The 16,280-nt window shown below is 43.1% G+C and overlaps 2 protein-coding genes across 11 annotated transcripts in view; one reads left to right on the top strand and one right to left on the bottom strand.

Annotated features, from left to right (window-relative positions):
- Positions 1-11,001, bottom strand: part of LOC147103482 (protein phosphatase EYA3-like) — a 93,000-nt gene extending 81,999 nt beyond the window's left edge. For 2 of the 4 annotated variants that reach the window (XM_085963096.1, XM_085963100.1), the window contains exon 1: positions 10,842-10,999. The gene's annotated coding sequence lies outside the window, so the exon portion shown is untranslated. Of the gene's footprint in view, positions 1-10,841 lie in introns of all 4 variants that reach the window. The other 2 variants (XM_085963098.1, XM_085963099.1) reach the window with 2 other exon arrangements.
- Positions 1-16,280, top strand: part of LOC147103481 (nuclear receptor coactivator 7) — a 432,740-nt gene that overhangs the window by 238,189 nt on the left and 178,271 nt on the right. The gene's annotated exons all lie outside the window — the stretch shown is intronic.

The raw sequence follows: 16,280 nt of genomic DNA, 5'->3' as shown, positions 1-16,280 counted from the left end.
CTGTGATTCAGGATTCCCAGTTGATGTTGAGGATGATAGCATTCCCGAGGTAGCAAATAAAAAGTGTCGCAACTAGTGGACAAAGCTGTCAAAGCACTACAAGTCAATGTCAGCAGGTGTGTGTGCAGACTTTGACTGAAACATCCTGAAAGCACTGGGATACAGGTCCACAGGAAGGCTTCACTCTAAAGCCCAATCCAACAGAAGTTGTTAAATCAAACATCCTGGGGGTCACCATTGACCAGAAACTTAACTGGACCAGCCACATAAATACTATGGCAACAAGAGCAGGTCAGAGGCTGGGTATTCTGCAGCAAGTGTCTCACCTCCTGACTTCCCCAAAGCCTTTCCACTATCTACAAGGCACAAGTAAGGAGTGTGATGGAATACTCTCCACTTACCTGGATGAGTGCAGCTCCAGGAACACTCAAGAAGCTCGACACCATCCAGGTCAAAGCAGCCCGCTTGACTGGCACCCCATCCACCACCTTATACATTCACTCCCTCCACCACCGGCGTACCGTGGCTGCAGTGTGGACCATCTACAAGATGCACTGCAGCAACTCGCCAAGGCTTCTTCGGCAGCACCTCCCAAACCCGCGACCTCTTCCACCTAGAAGGACAAGGGCAGCAGGCGCATGGGAACACCACCACCTCCAAGTTCCCCTCCAAGTCACACACCATCCCGACTTAGAAGTATATCGCCGCTCCTTCATCGTCACTGGGTCAAATTCCTGGAACTCCCTCCCTAACAGCAATGTGGGAGTACCTTCACCACACGGACTGCAGCGGTACAAGGTGGCGGCTCACCACCACCTGCTCAAGGGCAATTTGGGATGAGCATTAAATGCTGGCCTTGCCAGTGATGTCCACATCCCATAAAAAAAAAATTTTTACACACAAAATATAGACACTATAAATGCTGGCCATTTCATTGCAAAACGCAAGTCTCTATTTAAATATTTTTAACCTTCTGATCCTTTATTAAGTCACACAGCCATTGCTTTAATTCACAGAAATTTACAGAACAAGAGGAGGCCATTCAGCCCACTGTGTCTGTGCCGGCCGAAAAAGAGCTATCCAGCCAAATTCCACTTTTCAGCTCTTGGTCTGTAGCTTTATAGGTTACGGCACATCAAGTGCACACCCAAGCACTTTTTAAATGTGATGAGGGTTTCTGCCTCTACCACCCTTTCAGGCAGTGAGTTCCAGACCCCCACCACCCACTGGGTGAAGAAAGATCTCAACTCACCTCTAATCCTTCTACCAATTACTTTAAATCTCTGCCTCCTGGTTATTGACCTCTCTGCTCAGGGAAATAGGTCTTTCCTATCCACTCTATCTAGGCCGCTCATAATTTTATACACCTCAATTAAGTCTCCTCCCAGCCTCCTCTGTTCCAAAGAAAACAACCTCAGCCTATCCAATCCTCATAGCTAAATCAGGAGTAGGCCATTCGGCCCCTCGAGCCAGCTCCGCCATTCAATGAGATCATGGCTGATCATCCAAATTCAGTACCCTGTCCCTGCCTTCTCCCCATATCCCTTGATCCCTTTAGCCTTAAGAAATATATCCAACTCCTTCTTGAATATATTTAATGAATTGGCCTCCACTGCCTTCTGTGGTAGAGAATTCCACAGGTTCACCACTCTCTGGGTGAAGAAATTCCTCCTCATCTCTGTCCTAAATGGCTTACCCCTTATCCTTAGACTGTGACCCCTGGTTCTGGACTCCCTGGCCATCAGGAACATCCTTCCTGCATCTAGTCTGTCTAGCCCTGTTAGAATTTTATAAGTTTCAATGAGATCCCCTCTCATTCTTCTAAACTCCAGTGAGTATAAGCCCAATCGACCCAATCTCTCCTCATACGTCATTCCTGCCATCCCAGGTATCAGTCTGGTGAATCTTCGCTGCACTCCCTCCATGGCAAGAACATCCTTCCTCAGATAAGGCGACCAAATCTGCACACAATACTCAAGGTGCGGTCTCACCAAGGCCCTGTACAACTGCAGCAAGACATCCTTGTTCCTGTACTCAAACCCCCTCGCTACGAAGGCCAACATACCATTTGCCTTCTTAACCGCCTGCTGCACCTGCATGCTTACCTTCAGCAACTGGTGCACAAGGACACCCAGGTCTCGTTGCACTTCCCCTTCTCCCAATCTATTGCCGTTCAGATAATAATCTGCCTTCCTGTTTTTGACACCAAAGTGGATAACCTCGCATTCATCCACATTATACTGCATCTGCCATGCTTCTGCCCAATCACCCAACCAGTCCAAATCATACTGGAGTTTCTCGGCATCCTCCTCATAGCACACACGCCCACCCAGCTTTGTGTCGTCTGCAAACTTGGAGCTACCACATGGAGTGGTTGAAGCGAATAGTATAGATGCATTTAAGGGGAAGTTAGATAGGCATATGAGGGAGAAGGGAATAGAGGGTTATGCTGATAGATTTAGATGAGGAAAGACGGGTGGCGGCTCAGAGCATAAACATCGGCATTGACTGGTTGGGCCGAATGGCCAGTGTCTGTGCTGTATATCCTATGTAATCCTATGTACTTAATAAAATGCACTAAGGTAAAACAATGCTATTTTAGTAACCGTAAAGGAGTTTAAGATATTTTTCTTTTACCTTAGTTTATGTATTGATTCTTCCACGTAATAGTCACTAAGCTACTGTACATAATGTACAATCAAATTCCAGACACAAATCAATCAGACTCAGCAAAAAATGTTTTGCTCGATTAGGATGTTTGTAAGCTCCAACTTGAAAAAAAAATAATTTCCAAACCATTCTATCACTAACCATTTAATTCAGTCAGCAATTTAAATACAGGAAACTCTCGTTTAAACGGCACCTAAATATCCGGAATTCTCTATTAACCGGCAAATTTCTCACTCCGAAAACAACACCTCAATAACTGGCAATGTTGCCGAGTCCGAGTCTCCCGCGGTGGCCGAGTTAGTCAGTGGGGGTAGTTCTCCAAACTGCCACTACTCGGCTTCTTGGCGCTGTCGGAAGTCCGAACACCTCAATAACAGGAGTCTGACTCTCCCGCGCTGCCGGTAGTCTCGTCTGATCCACCATTTTACAGGGGTACTGTGTGTCTCCCACGCTGCTGGTAGTCATTGCATTGCATTACCCTCAACTGGCAGTACTGTACTTAATCAAGCATCTTCCACCATCCATTTAACACAACATTCTGTAGGTGAGTACCCAATTACTGTATACTGCACATTTCTTTATTTTTTTAAATTTTTCTTCGTTAAAAATAGACTCGGTAGGTAACCCTCTCTGTCATCCGGAAATTTTGATAAACCGGCAACATGCCAGTCCCGTCGGTGCCGGATACCAAAGAGTTTCCTGTAACATATAGGAGTATTTTGTTTTGTAAAAATAAGACTTCCATTCCCCAATGTGGTGAGTTAGCTGACCTCAGCCAGGGTGGTAGGAGGAGTATAGCTGGCTGCAGGTCTCCTGAGCTGGGGGGTGTGGGGGCAAAGGAAAAAGACCAGAGTTTCTGCTCCTTCTGGAAGTGAACATGCTCAACTGGTGGAATCTTAAAACGTTGTGCAAGGAATCAGTCCAAAAATTGTCACTGGCTTTGTTCAGTGAAAGCTATGAATCTTCAGCTTTACCTCATACCCACCCAGTATTTAATTTTTATTTGTTCATGGGATGTGGGCGTCGCTGGCAAGGCCAGCATTTATTGCCCATCCCTAATTGCCCTTGAGAAGGCGGTGCTGAGCCGGCGCCTTGAACCGCTGCAGTCCGTGTGGTGAAGGTGCTCCCACAGTGCTGTTAGGGAGGGAGCTCCAGGATTATGACCCAGCGACGATGAAGGATCGGTGATATACTTCTAAATCAGGATGGTATGTGACTTGGAGGTGGCGGTGTTACATGCGCCTGCTGCCCTTGTCCTTCTAGGTGGTAGAGGTCGCGGGTTTGGGAGGTGCTGCCGAAGAAGCCTTGGCAAGTTGCTGCAGTGCATCTTGTAGATGGTACACACTGCAGCCACGGTGCGCCGGTGGTGGAGGGAGTGAATGTTTAAGGTGGTGGATGGGGTGCCAATCAAGCGGGCTGCTTTGTCCTGTATGGTGTCGAGCTTCTTGAGTGTTGTTGGAGCTGCACTCATCCAGGCAAGTGGAGATTATTCCATCACACTCCTTACTTGTGCCTTGTAGATGGTAGAAAGGCTTTGGGGAGTCAGGTGAGACACTCGCCGCAGAATACCTAGCCTCTGACCTGCGCTTGTTGCCACAGTATTTATGCGACTAGTCCAGTTAAGTTTCTGGTCAATGGTGACCCCCCAGGATGTTGATGTTGGGGGATTTGGCGATGGTAATGCCGTTGAATGTCAAGGGGCGGTGGTTAGACTCTCGCTTGTTGGAGATAGTCATTGCCTGGCACTTCTGTGGCATGAATGTTACCTGCCACTTATCGGTAGTATATACTGTTCCACATTCAGCTTTACTGCCAGTAGTTGAACTTATATAGTTATGCATACAAAACATATTCAGTGTCAATTAGCAGTAATAAATGCATAGAGCAAGTCCCTATTATTCTTCCAGTTTATCAATATAAGGTATTATAACAGAGTAAATCTTGGAGCAGGAAATCCATGTGTCATGAAGCTATCACACAAGTGGGAACACTAATGTAAAATGACTGCATGGTATGGGGGTAAAATACAGGTACCATACAACACAGAGAATCAAGCACTTCTGACTGGGTTGTGAAGTGAAGAAATTCCACTGTTTTATCCTGGTGAAATATCTCAGTTCCAACCACCAAAGAGCATGCTACACTACAGTATACTGTACTGGGATCAGAAGTTTTGGTAACCCAAGATTTTCAACAGTTCAAATTTATAACAGTCCCAGCCAGGCGCCATATAAACAATTAAAGACATCACATATTAAACTTCAAGGTACCACTTATCAGAGAGTTCTACTTGATACACCAAGTAAAGTTTGAAAGTTAAGTGGTCAATATACAAATATTATCCCACAGATCAAAGTGTAGATTAGCCTTTACTGGAAATTTTTCTAAAACCAGTTAGCAGGAAGCTAAGTAGATAAGTGAAAATATTTGTCTCCTTGACGTGCTCTAAGCTGCAGCTTTGCAATTCCCTTTTCCACTTATTAAAAAACCAATATCACAGATTATCTGGACGTTCAAATTATTATTGGTGTAGGAAAACTGCTGCAATTGCCTACATAGGTCACTGTACCTTCAAAAGCAATTCATTTGTGAAGCACTTTGCAAGGCTTCATGTGATAAGGATCTATAAAACTAAGTATTATTTATAAAAACAGGGACTTAATGGGCTCCTCTGTACAGCCCCCAGAATCCAATTCAATTAATGGATAAACAGGTTCCACTTCAGTGGAAGCAGCTAAATGAGAGTTTCACAGCAGATGGGCTGCTTCCAGGCAGAGAGAAAGGCTTTTTTAAAAATCAATAAATAATGTCAGTGGGCTCTCTGATGGCACATCCAATGAGTAGCTAGGCCACACAGACCAGGAGGGTCCTAGCTACAATCCTGTGTTGTGTGCTAAATCACCTAATCATCAGCCCGAGCAGCAGTAGTGATGCTAAAAATCAACCTCAGTGCCCCAGGTTGGAGGAAGGGGGCAAGAAATAAAATTAATCCGCTCGATTATTAAACAGCAACCCCTACTGAAACTGCATGTGCGTGGGCAGTGTTTGTGGACACAATCTGGCTCGGCTGTGATGCATCCCATGGTCAAATAGCACCTCGACATTTACTACCATGTCTCACACATGAACAATAGCCACTTGGGCAAGTTACTGGAAGACACCGAGCACCCATAGACCCGCACCCAACAAGGACTCACATCTTTAGGGGAGGAAAAACTGGTGAGTTTACGTACATCACTCTGAAAAGTGACTGACTAAAATCATTCAACTTGTGTCAGCACTCAATCGGACTAAAATACGCTGGAGAAGGCCTGAAATGGGAAGCCAAACACTAAAATGTATTTTTGTAAATTTGTTTTTGAACAACCGAAAATGTTTTGGCTGAAAAAAATGTAAATGGAGAAAGCAAGGTGTATTCAACATGATCACAAGATAATTATGGATGAGTTAAGACCATTCAGCCCATTTGATTCCGCCATCCAGGAGATCCTAACAACTCAAGCCCACCCCATTGTTTCTTAAAATGTAAAGGGTTTTTGCCTCCACTACTCTGGAAGTTAATTCCATATGTTGATCTGTGTGTGAAAAACATCCTGGTGTCCTAAAAGTACCCTTCTCTAAGAAAGAAAGTCTTGCATTTCTATAGCGCCTTTCACGACCACCAACGTCCCAAAGCGCTTTTACAGCCAATGAATTACTTTTTGGAGTGTAGTTACTGTTGAAATGTAAGAAATGCGGCAGCCAATTTACACAAAGCAAGCTCCCACAAACAGCAATGTGATAATGACCAGATAATCTGTTTTTTTTTGTTATGTTGATTGAGGGATAAATACTGGCCAGGGCACCGGGGATAACTCCCCTGCTCTTCTTCGAAATAATGCCATGGGATCTTTTACGTCCACCTGAGAGAGCGGACGGGACCGCGGTTTAACGTCTCATCGGAAAGACAGCACCTCCGATAGTGCAGCACTCCCTCAGTACTGCACTGGAGTGTCAGCCTAGATTTTTGTGCTCAAGTCTCTGGAGTGGGACTTGAACCAACAACCTTTTGACTCAGGCGAGGGTGCTATCCACTGAGCCACAGCTGACACTAGTTTGAACCCGCCTCCTCTAGTTCTAGTCCCACAGTTTAGCAAAGTAATATTCCAGGTCAATTTTTCCTATATAACAATCTTATATACATCTAAGATCATCTCACAGAGTCTTCCCTTCCAGGCCGAAAAGCCCAAGTTTCGCCAATCTTTTCTCCTAACTCAGTCCCCCAACATTAGGATGCGGGGAAGTCAGGACATCTCTGGATTTTATCTCCTTTCTATAATGGGGCTACCGAAACTACACACAGCCCTCTAACTGTGGTCTAACCAACGTTTTGTACAAATTTAATTATTACTTCTTTACTCTTGTGCTCTAAGCCCCTATTTATAATACCCAAAATGTTGCTGGCCTATTTATGGTTTTATGTCTTTTCATTGAATGTTGCATTCTCATTCCTTGTTTTTTCTCCCTAAGTTACACTATCACATTTATCGCTTTTAAATTGCATTTGCCATCCTTTTGCCCATTATGCTTACCGATCTGTGTTCCTGAAATTTTTTGCCGTTCTCCTCGCTGTTTACCAAACTTCCTTTTGTGTCACTGGCAAATTTCAATATTATGTTCTGCAAGTCCAAATCTTGAACATATACCTAGAGTAAATATCCAGCACCGACCCTTGGAGTACACCGCCTCAAACAATTCTCCAAGCCTGTCCATCAACCAGCCTTCTATTCAAACTGCTACATTTCCTCCTGTACACAATGCCTGAGGTTTTCTAACAAGCGTCCTGTGAGACACCTCATCAAAAACCTTCCAAATATCCATATACACCGCATCTATTGCATATTCTTTATCTATCCAATCAGTCTTTAAAAAAACTCTAAAATTTGTTACACACGACTTAACAAATGAATATTGACTATCCTTGATCAACCCATGAATGACTAAATGCTCATTTATTTTATGGATTCCTAGAGTTTGTCCATAATTGATGTACAGTTACCTGGTTTCTCCTCCTCACCCTCCTTGAACAAAGGTGTTAGATTGGCTACACTCCAGTCCTACGGCACAATTTTCACACTGAAGGAGGATTGAAAAATTGTAGCCAGAGACACATATCTTTTTCTGACCCTTCAACAGCTATGGGCACATAGAGTCAGGAATTGGTGACTTATCCACCTCAAGTTCTGCTAATTTTTCAGAACTAATTCCTTGTCTAAAAATTGAGAATTGTTTTGTATCCTCCTCTAGTACACCGACATTCTCACGTTTCTGTAAAAACAGATGCAAAACATGCATTGGTACCTCTGTCATGCGTTCATCCTCTGCAATTAGACTCCACCACCTCCCCCCCCCCCCCCCCTTCATCCGAGCAGTCCTACCCTCTCTAAATATTATTTTTCTTTGTGCCACTTATAAAATCCCATTCGTAATAAGGTGGATGAATTAGCTGCGGAAATAGATGTAAACGGATATGATATAATTGGGATTATAGAGACATGACTCCAGGGTGACCAAGGCTGGGAATTCAACATCCAGGGGTATTCAATATTCAGGAAAGACAGGCAAAAAGGAAAAGGAGGTGGGGTAGCATTGCTGGTTAAAGAGATTAACATGATAGTAAGGAAGGAATGTGTCTGTATGGGTAGAGCTGAGAAATACCATGGGGCAGAAAAGGTTAGTGGGAGCTGTATACAGACCCCCAAACAGTAATGCGGAGGTTGGGGATGGCATTAAATGGGAAATTAGAGACGCGTGCAGTAAGGGCACAGCAGATATCATGGGTGACTTTAATCTACATATAGATTGGGCTAACCAAATTAGTAACAATACTGTGGAGGAGGAATTCCTGGAGTGTATATGGGATGGTTTCCTGGACCAATATGTCGAGGAACCAAATAGAGATCAGGCCATCTTAGGCTGGGTATTATGTAATGAGAAAGGATTAATTAGCAATCTTGTTGTGCGAGGCCCCTTGGGGCGGAGCAATCATAATATGATCGAATTCTTCATTAAGATGGAGAGTGAAGTATTTGTCTCAGAGATTAGGGTCCTGAATTTAAATAAAGGACACTACGATGGTATGAGGCACGAGTTGGCTAGGATGGATTGGAGAACTTTACTTAAAGGGTTGACAGTGGATAGGCAATGGCAAACATTTAAAGATCGCATGGATGAACTACAGAATTTGTTCATCCCTGTTTGGCATAAAAATAAAACAAAAAAGGTGACTCAACTGTGGCTATCAAGGGAAATTAGGACTAGCATAAGATCCATGGAGGCAGTGCTGCGAAGATTCACCAGACTGATACCTGGGATGGCAGGAATGACGTATGAGGAGAGGTTGGGTCGATTGGGCTTATATTCGCTGGAGTTTAGAAGAATGAGAGGGGATCTCATGGAAACTTATAAATTTCTAACAGGACTAGACAGACTAGATGCAGGAAGGATGTTCCCGATTGCGGGCGAGTCCAGAACCAGGGGTCACCGTCTAAAGATAAGGGGTAAGCCATTTTAGGACAGAGATGAGGAGGAATTTCTTCACCCAGAGAGTGGTGAACCTGTGGAATTCTCTACCACAAAAGGCAGTGGAGGCCAATTCATTAAATATATTCAAGAAGGAATTAGATATATTTCTTAAGGCTAAAGGGATCAAGGGATATGGGGAGAAGGCAGGGACAGGGTACGGAGTTTGGATGATCAGCCATGATCTCATTAAATGGTGGAGCAGGCTCGAGGGGCCGAATGGCCTACTCCTGCTCCTATCTTCTATGTTTCTATGTTACTATTTCCTTTTGTTTTATCTAGTAGCATTTTTCCCCATCCCCTTTTTAACTTCCCGACTACACTTTGTGTATTTCTCATAATTATCTTTAGTATTGTTAGCCAAAGCTTTATTATGTCTCCTATTTAAGTTTTGGTTTAATTTTAATCTATTTATCCATGGAACACTAATCTTTGAGGTACCCTCTTTTTGTCTTGTATGAATTTATTTTGTACTCATATGAAGATTTCCTACTGCTAATCTGTTTGCTAACTTTTCTGCCCAGTTAGCGGGCCAAATCACTTAGCTAGCTGAACTATGCCTTTTTCCAGTCCCGCATCTTTACCTTTATCTTCAATATCCTTTTCTGTTCTTGCATTGAATGTAACTATATTGTGTTTTCCAAATGTTCTCCTACTCTCATCAGTTGCCTGCCTCATTCAAGCAATACTTATCCTTGTTGAACTAGAAACATACTGATCTAGAAAGCAAATCTATATGTATCCTTAAAAGCATTCTGCACTTTCATCACATGCATTGCCTTTAATGCCACTCTATTTTGGGATAGTTAAAATCACCCAATATTATTGTCCTGTTGTTCTTGCACAGCTCTTTAAACTGTCAGCAGATCTCCACCTCTATCTCATCTTCACTGTTTGATGGCCTGTAATGCACAATAGTTGTACAATTTTCTTTATTATTTCTTAATTCTGTCCATATGAAATCTATCTTAACATAATCTCGTCAGAAATCTTCACGTTCTAGTGCAGTGATAGAAACTTTTACTAATACTGCCACCCACCCCCATTTTTCACTTCCTGTATCTCCTGAAAGTGCAATTACCAGTGTAGTAAAAAAACATGCATTAAAAAAACGTTTTATATAAATGGGTAAAATAAGCCCCAGATGGGTTGAAGCAAAAATGGCTGCTGATTTACACCTCATGGTTGTAATAAAAGTACAGATAACCATAGGAACATGCATAACATGCTTCCAGACTGGTTGAAGACCTACATTACCTGGCTACATTAAAGATACTGCGGAGCAGTGAATGACGGACCACACTTTAGGATTTCCACATTAAGATGCGCATGTGCTAAATCCTAAAGTTGCAGTCAGTTGTAAAGGGGTCATAACAGTGAACGCTATTCGTTCGCTGGTATTACCCACTGCAAATTCCAGTCCGCTAACATTGTTCCTTTTATCCATACATCAGGAATATTAAGCTCCCAGTCCTGTCCAAACCTAAACAAATTCAGTTTAGCTCCGCTATCATACTGTGGTTAGAGCTTCCATTGCTGCCACTTTGACTTCCTTCAGGGTTGTAGATGGATGCATTCAGAGCCCAGTGCCTTTTCCACTTTTGACTTACCAATTTTTTCAATAGTACTTTCTTATCTATAGTTGTCCTATTTAATTACTCCACTTCCTCCTCTTGATTCCTTTTCATTTCCACTACCACAATCTATGAAGAGAAACAAAGTACTTAATATCTCTGTAATTCCTTCACGCTCCATAATATTTCATTTCTAAATCTTCCCCACCCATTCTTTAGGTATTCTTTTGCTTTTTAATGTGTGTTTATACAATCCTAATAGAGAACATGGAACCTTTCAACTTTCTTAATGTTCTACTGATTAGCAACTCAAATGGCATCCACTATGAATGCTTCGATATTGCCAAACTTAGATAACCAGTCAACGACCTCCAAGATTATAGTCACCTCTTTACAGATGCCACTAGCATTGAAAAAGACAGCACCAGGCTCGTAGCACAATGTGAGGCCATAAGGATTTAGCTACCTTCTACCACATACTGTGTAATTGCAATTTCACAGCTTCATTGCCACCAAGAGCTTCACCAAGATTCTACCACTACCCACAAGCATGAACCTGGTCATAGCCCAAGCAGCACAACATCAGTGCTACCTTTCGCAGATCTAATAACTCCTTCAGACAATGATACACTCATTAAATATCAGCATTACACACCAGGCTGCTGCTATCCTCCCTTCAGATACTTATTGGCTTCCCAAACACAGTGCATCCCATCAAGTTGATTGCAGTAACTTATAAAATCATTATTTGGCAAAGCCAGTATATTTGTTGGGACCGAACAAGAGAGTAAAGAGTCATCCAAAAGGTTGAATTATATGTCAATTTAATTCCAAAAAATAATTTCTTACCAGCTGCAAGTGTGGCAGCTTGCCACTCAGACACATAATGTTAACCCATTGCCAAAATATCTTGAATAAATTTCAACAGAAGCATATAGCTGAAAAATACTGATTTGTTTACAGTCCATGCTCTTGAAAGTCGATAAAAGATGCGCTTTAACAAATTCAATTTGGAAAATGCAGTCTTTAGTTGTCATATTGTTCTCTAACTGTTCCAACAGCATGATATCTACAGCTGTTAGATGCCACCACATCTTAAATAAGTAGATGTTAAAGTTATCCTTTTTACACGATTACTGTATGAACAGGACCAATGAGCGACTAATGGGAACCGTAGCATAGTTGGTTATGTGACTGCACGAGTAATCCAGAGGCCTGGACTACTGATCCAGAGACACCATGGCAGCTGGGGAATTTAAATTCAATTAAATAGATCTGGAATGCAAAGCTAGTATCATTAATGGTGACCATGTAACTATTGGGTTGTCATAAAAACCCATCTGGTTCACTTATGTCCTTCAGGGAAGGAAATCTGCCGCTGTTACCTGGTCTGACCTATACGCGATTCCAGACCTACAGCAATGCAGTTGACTCTTAACTGCCCTCTGAAATGGCCTCGCAAGCCACTCAATTGCAAAGAAGGGGTTGTGGACAGTGCCATCAAGCAGCACTTACTCACCAATGCTCAGTTTGGGTTCAGCCAGAACCACTCAGCTCCAGACCTCATTACAGCCTGGTCCAAACATGGACAAAAGAGCTGAAATCCAGAGATGAGGTGAGTGTGACTGCACTTGACACCACAGTGTGGCATCAAGGAGCCCTAGTAAAATTGAAGTCAATGGGAATCGGGGAAAACTCTTCACTGGCTGGAGTCATACCTAGCACAAAGAAAGATGGTTGTTGGAGGTCAATCACCTCAGGACATTGCCGCAGGAGTTACTGAGGGTAGTGTCCTAGGAACATCCCTAACCATCTTCAGCTGCTGGTCAGAAGAGGTTATTAAACAAAATTAGGGCTCATGGGATTGGGGGTATTATACTAGCATGGACTGAGGATTGGTTAACAGACAGAAAACAGAAAGTACGAATAAACAGGTCATTTTCAGGTTTGCAGGCTGTAACTAGTGAGGTACCGCAAGAATCAGTGCTTGGGCCTCAGCTATTCACAATCTATATCAATGATTTGGATGAGGGGACCAAATGTAATATATCCAAGGTTGCTGATGATACATAGACATAGAAGATAGGAGCAGGAGTAGGCCCTTCGAGCCTGCTCCGCCATTCAATGTGATCATGGCTGATCATCCAATTCAGTACCCTGTCCCTGCCTTTTCCCCATATCCCTAGATCCCTTTAGCCTCAAGAAATATATCCAACTCTTTCTTGAATATATTTAATGAACTGGCCTCCACCGCCCTCTGTGGCAGAGAATTCCACAGGTTCACCACTCTCTGGGTGAAGAAATTCCTCCTCATTTCAGTCCTAAATGGCTTACCCCTTATCCTTAGACTATGACCCTTGGTTCTGGACTCCCCGGCCATCAGAAACATCCTTCCTGCATCTAGTCTGTCCAGACCTGACAGAATTTTATAGGTTTCGATGAGATCCCCTCTCAATCTTCTAAACTCCAGTGAGTATAAGCCCAATCGACACAATCTCTCCTCATACGTCATTCCTGCCATCCCAGGTATCAGCCTGGTGAATCTTCGCTGCACTCCCTCCATGGCAAGAACGTCCTTCCTCAGGTAAGGTGACCAAAACTGCACACAATACTCAAGGCGCGGTCTCACCAAGGCCCTGTACAACTGTAGCAAGACATCCTTGTTCCTGTACTCGAACCCTCTTGCTACGAAGGCCAACATACCATTTGCCTTCTTAACCGCCTGCTGCACCTGCATGCTTACCTTCAGCAACTGTGCACAAGGACCCCCAGGTCTCTTTGCACTTCCCCTTCTCCCAATCTATTGCCATTCAAATAATAATCTGCCTTCCTGTTATTGCCACCAAAATGGATAACCTCACATTTATCCACATTATAGTGCATTTGCCATGTTTCTGCCCAATCACCCAACCTGTCCAAATCGTACTGGAGTTTCCCGACATCCTCCTCAGTTTACCCTCCCGCCCAGCTTTGTGTCGTCTGCAAATTTGGAGATATTACATCCAATTCCCTTGTCCAGATCATTAATATATATTGTGAACAGCTGGGGTCCTAGGACCGATCCTTGCGGTACCCCACTAGTCACTGCCTGCCACTCGGAAAACGACCCGTTTATTCCAACTCTTTGCTTTCTGTCCGCCAACCAGTTCTCTATCCAAGTCAATACCTTGCCCCCAATCCCATGTGCCTTAATTTTGCACGCTAATCTCTTGTGTGGGACCTTATCGAAAGCCTTCTGAAAGTCAAAATACACCACATCCACTGGTTCTCCCTTATCTATTTTACCAGTTACATCCTCAAAAAATTCCAGTAGATTAGTCAAGCATGATTTGCCTTTTGTAAATCCATGTTGACTTTGTCCGATCCTGTCACTGCTTTCCAAGTGCTCTGCTATTACATCTTTTATAATAGACTCTAGCATTTTCCCCACTACCGATGTCAGGCTTACCGGTCTATAATTCCCTGCTTTTTCTCTACCGCCTTTTTTGAATAGTGGGGTAACATTAGCTACCCTCCAATCCATGGGTACCGTTCCAGAGTCTATCGAGTTCTGGAAGATGATCAGTAATGCATCTACTATCTCTAGGGCCACTTCCTTAAGTACCCTGGGATGTAGACCATCAGGCCCTGGGGATTTATCGGCCTTTAGTCCCATCAATTTTCCTAACACCATTTTCCTACAAATACTGATTTCTTTCAGTTCCTCGCTTTCATCCGACCCTATGTTCCCCGGCATCTCTGGGAGGTTATTTGTGTCCTCCTTTGTGAAGACAGAACCAAAGTATGCATTTAGTTGGTCTGCCATTTCCTTGTTTCCCATTATAAATTCCCCTGATTCTGACTGTAAGGGACCTACGCTTGACTTCACTAATCTTTTTCTCTTCACATATTTATAAAAGCTTTTACAGTCAGTTTTTATGTTCCCTGATAGCTTACTCTCATATTCTATTTTCCCTTTCTTAATTAATCCCTTTGTCCTCCTTTGTTGACTCCTAAACTGCTCCCAATCCTCAGGATTATTGCTTTTTCTAGCCAATTTATATGTTCTCTCCTTGGATCTTATGCTATCCCTAATTTCCCTTGTTAGCCACGGTTGAGTCACCTTTTTTGTTTTATTTTTACGCCAAACTGGGATGAACAAATTCTGTAGCTCATCCATTTGGTCTTTGAATGTTTGAGCGCCATTCCCCACTCAATCCTACCCAACTCACTCCTCAGACCATCGTAGTTTCCTTTATTTAAATTGAGGACCCTTGTCTCTGAGTCAACTACTTCATTCTCCATCTTAATGAAGAATTCGATCATATTATGATCGCTCCGACCCAAGGGGCCTCGTACAACAAGATTGCTAATTAATCCTTTCTCGTTGCATAATACCCAGTCTAAGATGGCCTGATCTCTGGTTGGTTCCTCGACATATTGGTCCAGGAAACCATCCCATAAACACTCCAGGAATTCCTCCTCCACAGTATTGTTACTAATTTGGTTGGCCCAATCTATATGTAGATTAAAGTCACCCATGATGACTGCTGTGCCCTTATTGCACGCTTCTTTAATTTCCCTTTTAATGCCATCCCCAACCTCCACCTTACTGTTTGGAGGTCTATATACCACTCCCACTAATGTTTTTTTCCCCTTAGTATTTCTCAATTCTACCCATACAGATTCCACATCATCAGAGCTAATATCCTTCATTACAATTGTATTAATCCCTTCTTTAACCAGTAATGCTACCCCACCTCCCTTTCCTTACAAAGCTAGGTGGGAATGTGAGTTGAGGAGGATGCAAGGAGGCTTCAAGGGGATATAGACAGGCTAAGTGAGTGGGCAAGAACATGGCAAATGGAATATAATGTGGAGAAATGTGAAGTTATTCCACTTTGGTAAGAAAAATAGAAAGGCAGAGTATTTTTTAAATGGTGAGAGATTGGGAAATGTTGGTGTTCAGAGGGACGTGGGTGTCCTTGTACACGAATCACTGAAGTTAACGTGCAGGTACAGCAAGCAATTAGGAAAGCAAATGGTATGTTGGCCTTTATTACAAGAGGATTTGAGTATAAGAGTAAAGACGTCTTACTGCAGTTATATAGGGCCCTGGTGAGACCACACCTGGAGTATTGTGTACAGTTTTGGTCTCCTTGCCTGAGGAAGGATATACTTGCCATAGAGGGAGTGCAACGAAGGTTCACCAGACTGGTTCCCGGGATGGGGGGATTGTCCTATGAGGAGAGATTGAGTAGACTAGGCCTATATTCTCTAGAGTTTAGAAGAATGAGAGGCGATCTCATTGAAACATACAAAATTCTTACAGGGCTTGACAGGGTAGATGCAGTGAGGATGTTTCCCCTCATGGGGGAAATCTAGAATTAGGGGGCATAGTTTCAGAATAACGGATCACCCCATTCAAAACAGAGATGAGGAGGAACTTCTTCTCCCTCAGGATCGTGAATCTTTGGAATTCTCTTCCCCGCTGTG

Source organism: Somniosus microcephalus, chromosome 20 (assembly GCF_052327205.1).
Source record: "Somniosus microcephalus isolate GS21.2 chromosome 20, FLI_Smic_1.0, whole genome shotgun sequence".
In the NCBI taxonomy this organism is placed as follows: domain Eukaryota; kingdom Metazoa; phylum Chordata; class Chondrichthyes; order Squaliformes; family Somniosidae; genus Somniosus; species Somniosus microcephalus.
Note: the sequence above shows the minus strand (reverse complement) of the source record. Positions and strands in the feature narration are given on the sequence as shown.